At 28.9% G+C, this 6546-nt stretch overlaps 1 pseudogene; it reads left to right on the top strand.

The window, feature by feature from the left end:
- Positions 1 to 791: 791 nt before the first annotated feature.
- LOC112015584 (glucan endo-1,3-beta-glucosidase-like) lies at positions 792 to 5109 on the top strand (annotated as a pseudogene).
- Positions 5110 to 6546: the final 1437 nt, after the last annotated feature.

Genomic DNA, 6546 nt, shown 5'->3' on the forward strand with positions numbered 1-6546 from the left:
TGAAAATCTTTGGTAATGGAACATTTTTAATTGGAGTAAATATTTTGAAATTTAGGCAACAGTGTTTCACTTAAAGCAAATATATTAATTATTTTATATAATTAGAGTGTGCTACATAATATAAAGGAAAAAAATCAAATAATAATAATAAAAAATGAGAGGGCATCAATTTGTATGACACAACTTTTATTATAATATATAATATAATTGAAGATGAGGTATATAATATATTATTGTAAATGTTTTTAGTGAAAATAACTAAATGAATTGTTACATAAATCTATGATTCTTATGTAGTATATCTATATTTCAAATGGAATAATTTTTGTGGTTTAGAGAGGTTTTAGTCACAATTTATTATGTTAATTTATTTTTTTAGAAATTATGTTAATTTTTTGACTCATTGATGGTGTAAATTGAAGTAATTTAAAATTTTTAATGATCTTCTTTAAAATCTCTATATATATATATATATAGTTGATTTCCAACCTTCTATTAGCTCAATTACAATTAATTAAGTTTTTTTTATTTTTGAATAAAGTATTTAAGTTTAAAATTCACTTACACCAAAAATTGGAATGAAGCTAATAACCTAATAGGTTTAAATCTATTATATTTTTAAAAAAAAATAAATAAACCAAACAAAACAAACAAAAACGATTCCATTACAACAACGTGTAGTTGGGTTTGCTTGTTCTGATGACCAGGTCAGTCTTGTCAGTTGACCTACTAGAATTATTTTGGGAGTTTACCTGACTTTAATGCTTATATTCCTGCAAAAACACGAGACGATGCATTTACCTCACCTTCTATTGGCGAGCTCACAAAATGTATTAATTAAAAAGGAAAACAATGCTCAGCTAGCTAGACAGCTATATGGTAATATTGAATGAACCCTTCTTTAAAAAAAACGAAAGTAATTGGGTTGGTTTCACTTTTTCCTAGAAAATGGTGTAATTTTTTCCTAAATTATCAAAATTTAACAATATATGTTTCTCATTAGCTATTAGTAATAAGACTTTAATTTATATCCTTAGAATTCCTGCTAAATTAACAGGAGTAAAAATCAACATTTAAAAAAAAAAAATTGCTTAATAGAAATTTAACCTTTTGTTAACCGCATAGATAAAATGTTTATTACCAATGGTCATGAGAGGATGTTTTTTATTTGTAAGTTTAACAGGAACATTACAACTATGTCATAGGTTTTTTTTTTTTTTTTTGAAAATAGGATAGAATTTTGAATTTTCACCTATAACATCTACTTTATAATAATTACTCATTATTATTAGATTAAAACATCAATTAATTCATAGTGTATACAAAGCTCAAACCCTGACTTTATTAACACCAATCTTCAAAAGAAGATATATATACATAGCAAAAATCACGCATCAAAATTGTTACGGTGATTCTAACAAGTTGTCTAGTATTATATAAGATTATTTGTGGGTTCCAGTTAACTCAATTAATAAAGTCTTCGATAGTTGAATAAGAAATTTGTAGTTCAATCTCCGTCTATACCAAAAACCAATTAGTGTCTTGGTCTGATGTTAAAGAACTATTATCATAAGCAGAGGTCGAAACTTTCTAATATATATATATATATAATTATTTATTGCATACTAGACCCCAATAATTGAGATTAAGGTTTGGTCGAATTTATCACACACAATTTAGTAGAATCATTGATTCTTTTTATACATACAAATATGTCTATCGATGTTTTTAATTACTCCTAAATTACAGAATAAATATAACATATAATATTCAAATGTCAAAGTATTTCCTGAGTCTCGTCATTATTCTTCCTTTCCCACCTCCTAGAATTATGTAACTACTGGGCAATAGATCGATTATAACTCATATAAAGATTATATGACTTTCTGAACTTCATAATTCTAACTTAGAATTATTCCAATGCATGCACATGGGGAGTACTTGACCGGTTGACCCTCTTTCCCTTTCCCAATATATAGTGGTATAAGTCGGAGTTCACAAGGCAGAGATATCCAAAGGGCAAGAAAATTTATTGTAGTTTTTGCTTCCTATCCTCAATGGCTTATTTCTTTGAGATGAATAATAAATTTTTTATACTTGCTACATTCATGCTTCTTGGGTTGTTCATGTCCTCCCAGAAAAAATAGTATGTTTATTGGCCTTATTTATTTGTTTTTATCAACGTACGTACACATTTATCATCATTTCATGTAGCTAAAAATTAGGAGTATGCATGGAACATATTTGGTTGGGTTTAAGGTATTTTTCAATCTAAAATGGTCTCTTTGAATTGAGAAATTTTTAACCCAACCCAATGCAACCTGTATGGATTGGATTGGGTTAAGTCACCAAGTTGACACTAGTTTGTCAAGCTTAATATATCAACATTCAAATCTTAGCTCCAAATTTTTAGAGTCAATTATGAATCCTCAACATATTAATTAAGGTCGGTCATATACATTTTTTTTGGGCTTTTTATTATATCCAAATCATACTCTGCTACTTCTTTAATTGACATGTCATTTTTTAAAGGAAGATCCTCAAATTTAGTATGTGTTTGGATCCAACTTATCACGTCCACGTTTTGGTTCCGCGTTTTCCCTTTTTTTTTTTTTTAGCCCGCATTTGTTGACTTTTCCACAGTAAACAGTGCACCTGTGCACTGTTCACAGACCCACAAATTCTACTTCTCAGCAACTTTTTCATTAAAAATAGGTCTCACGGTACTATTTACACATTTAAAAATTATTTTATTACAGTATTTTCAGTTTTCAGTTTCAGCAAAATAAGTTCTATCCAAACGGACCCTTAATTAGTAGTATATTTCCATGCATTTTCATTTAAGCTTTGCTCATTTATGAATATGTTGCTTCTTAATATGCATAGTAAGTCTTATGAAAGTTTTAGAAAATTTTCTCTTCAACCTTAATATGTATTCTAGGATCACATAAGGCCTCTTATATGATGTTGCACTCCATCCACCTTACTCTTATCCCACGATTTACACTCTTTTCAATTTCTCAATCTTTATGAATTATTAATTCAAGATATCAAAAGCTTTCTCTCTTTAGTATTTCTTGGCCATTGTGTCTTACCACTACATTTTTTTTTTTTTTTTTTTTACTTTTGCTAAAGCTACATGTCATATCCTTGAGTCCTACATAATCAAAAGTCTTTAGATTCTAGTGTGTCTTGCCAAAATTTTAACTTAGCATTAATTCTTCTAGTTTCATCTACCAAAATAGAAATAAATCTTTCATTTAATTATCAAAGCTTATTATTCAATAAATGATTACAATTCACACACAATTGAACATAATATTCTAATTTTATCAAAACTAAGTATCAAACTATAAAAAATATAAATCAAGCTAACATATTTAAAAATACATATATTAATATTATTAAAATATAAAGTATAAACTACGTAAGTTGGTTTTATGGTGTAATTTGAAAAACCTTTCACTCGTACCTTACCCATTTAGTAACGTGGTAGGGTTTAGGTCAAACCGGTGTTGGTCTTTAATTAGAATTTGTTTTATCTGTTTTAAGTATTTTAATAGGTTCATGGAGTTGCTTTTGTAAACATGTCGGATTAGTATGAGATTAATAATAATATATATCAAGACAACTCAAGTTTTAATAATAATAAATGCACAATTATCCATATTCACGTACCCAACATATATTACATTTGGACTGTACCCAACATATATTACATTTGGCCTGTTCTTAGGAAAAATCAGTATATTAATTAGGTAAACATTATTGTAAAAAGAAACTACCCTCTTGAATTTTGAGTAGGTGAGAATAAGAAACTGCAATAAGTTCTTTAACTTGCCAAAATTTGGGCACCTAGCCTTACTATTTAACTTTAAGCTTTCCAAACTTTATTAGATTTTAACCAAAATTCTAGCAGTGTAAATTATATGAATTTTATCTTGTCTTTGAAAACTGAAAATATGAACTGTTGTTGAAAACTAAAAAATCTTGGTTCAATTTGATGCAGGAGCACAACCTATAGGTGTTTGCTATGGACAGATTGGAGACAATTTACCACCTGAACAGGAAGTTATAAATCTTTTTCGAACAAATGGTATTGGAAAAATGCGAATTTATGGCCCAAATCCAGCAATCTTGGAGGCCTTAGAGGATCCAACATAGAACTGATCTTGGATGTCACTAATGATAAACTTCAAGCCCTTTCTGATGCTGCAACTGCAAATGATTGGGTCCGGCAAAATGTACTGAAATACCCAGATGTCACATATAGGTACATTGCTGTTGGGAATGAAATATAGCGTAATGATGGAAGGGCCAAATATGTTGTACCAGCCATGCAGAACATTCACAATGCAATTGTCTCAGCCAATTTACAAGACCAAATTAAGGTTTCAACATCAATAGATATGTCACTGTTGGGCAATGCATACCCCCATCAGCGAGCTCATTCAGTGACAGTGCAAGTTCATACATGGCCTCAGTCATTTCCTTCCTAGCAAACAATGGGGCACCACTTCTTGCCAATGTGTACCCATACTTTAGCTACATTGATAAGCCACAAAGCATCAGTTTAGACTATGCCTTACTAAGATCACCAGGGGTTGTGGTACAAGATGGTGAGTATGATACCAAAATCTCTTTGATGCAATCTTGGATGCTCTCTATTCTGCCCTTGAAAATCAGGTGGTTCCAATGTGAAGGTTGTTGTATCAGAGAGTGGTTGGCCATCTGAGGGTCATGCTGCTGCAACAATTGATAATGCTGCCACTTACTACCAGAATTGATCAATCATGTGAACAGTGGGACTCCAAAGAGGCCTGGACAAGCTATACAAACTTATTTGTTTGCTATGTTTGATGAAAACAAAAAAGGCCCTGAGGAAACTGAGCGACATTTTGGTCTCTTCCACCCTGATAAACAGCCAAAATACAAATCAGATTCAATTAGAAGAGTTATTGTTTTTTTGGTAAAATTTATACAGTTTTTTGTTTGAAAATAATCCTGTCCTTTGTTAACCCGGCAAGTATATACATGGGATTATTTGTGTTAGAATAATTAGAATAAGTTGATGATGCCATATTTTCGTAGTATTTATAGCCTATTGGTGCTAATGCTATAAATGTAATTCAAATTGTCTTAATTAACATGCTTATAAACTGTCTCTAGTTTCTTTATATTCAATTCCTTTTCATTTGTTTCTATAGTTACATGCACTGTCATATTATATACCATTGATTCTCAAATTTTGTTTTACAGTAATTATACACAATTAATTTATTTAGGCATTAACAGAAAAGGTACCTTCTAATCAAAAGTCTTGTAGCCCTACTAGTNTATCTCTACAATAAAATTTAGAGAATAAATTATACATATTGAGTATAAGTTTGATATGAGTTTTGATTACTTTTTTTCTTCTCATATTATTTTCTATAAATTTCTTAATATTCTCTCTCACATTCGCTCTTGAAAAAGCGGTTATTCTCTTTCTCTTGATTTTTTATTCTTTCTTACAACTCTACTTTATATTGATGAATCATTGTAATTTTTAAAACCCTATTTTGGGTTCATACCTTTTCATATTGTATTTTTTAATTCCCCATCACAAGTAGTCTCTCTATCTCTACAATAAAATTTAGAGAATAAATTATACATATTGAGTATAAGTTTGATATGAGTTTTGATTACTTTTTTTCTTCTCATATTATTTTCTATAAATTTCTTAATATTCTCTCTCACATTCGCTCTTGAAAAAGCGGTTATTCTCTTTCTCTTGATTTTTTATTCTTTCTTACAACTCTACTTTATATTGATGAATCATTGTAATTTTTAAAACCCTATTTTGGGTTCATACCTTTTCATATTGTATTTTTTTAATTCCCCCTCACAAGTAGTCTCTCTGTCTCTACAATAAAATTTAGAGAATAAATTATACATATTGAGTATAAGTTTGATATGAGTTTTGATTATACATATCATGATAATCACTTTTAAGAGAATGAATAATTTGAATAATTTATTTAAATAAAAATTATACATTCATACATACATACATACAAATATGTATATATTTATTTATTTATTTATTTTGCTTAGAACAAAACTTAGATACAATACTTTAGGTACAGTTTCTTAGGTTCCTCTCTTAAAATTTTGACATGTGGATACTTAACTAAAAAAAAGTTTCATCTCATGAAAAAAAATCCACATAGCAGAATCTTAAAATGGGAACTTAACAAACAACACCTAAGTACTGTATCTAAGTCTTGCTCTTTTGCTTAAATGTATAATCAACCTCATGCAATTCATTTAAAAGTAACGACGTTAAAACAAATGAATAATTGCCCTAAAGATTACATTTGTATATTTATAGCATTTATATTTAGAAAGACTTTTACTTAAATTTAGCCGATACCGAAGTGGACTGAAATGCTACATTAACGTGGCTCAATAAAAGCGTAGCAACAATAAATAATAAGCTTAAGATTTTAGATTATACGAGTTTGAGATTTATATATATATATATATATTTTTTTTTTTTTTTAA

The sequence above is a fragment of the Quercus suber genome, unplaced genomic scaffold (genome assembly GCF_002906115.3).
Source record: "Quercus suber isolate HL8 unplaced genomic scaffold, Cork oak 2.0 scaffold_1093, whole genome shotgun sequence".
NCBI lineage: Eukaryota > Viridiplantae > Streptophyta > Magnoliopsida > Fagales > Fagaceae > Quercus > Quercus suber.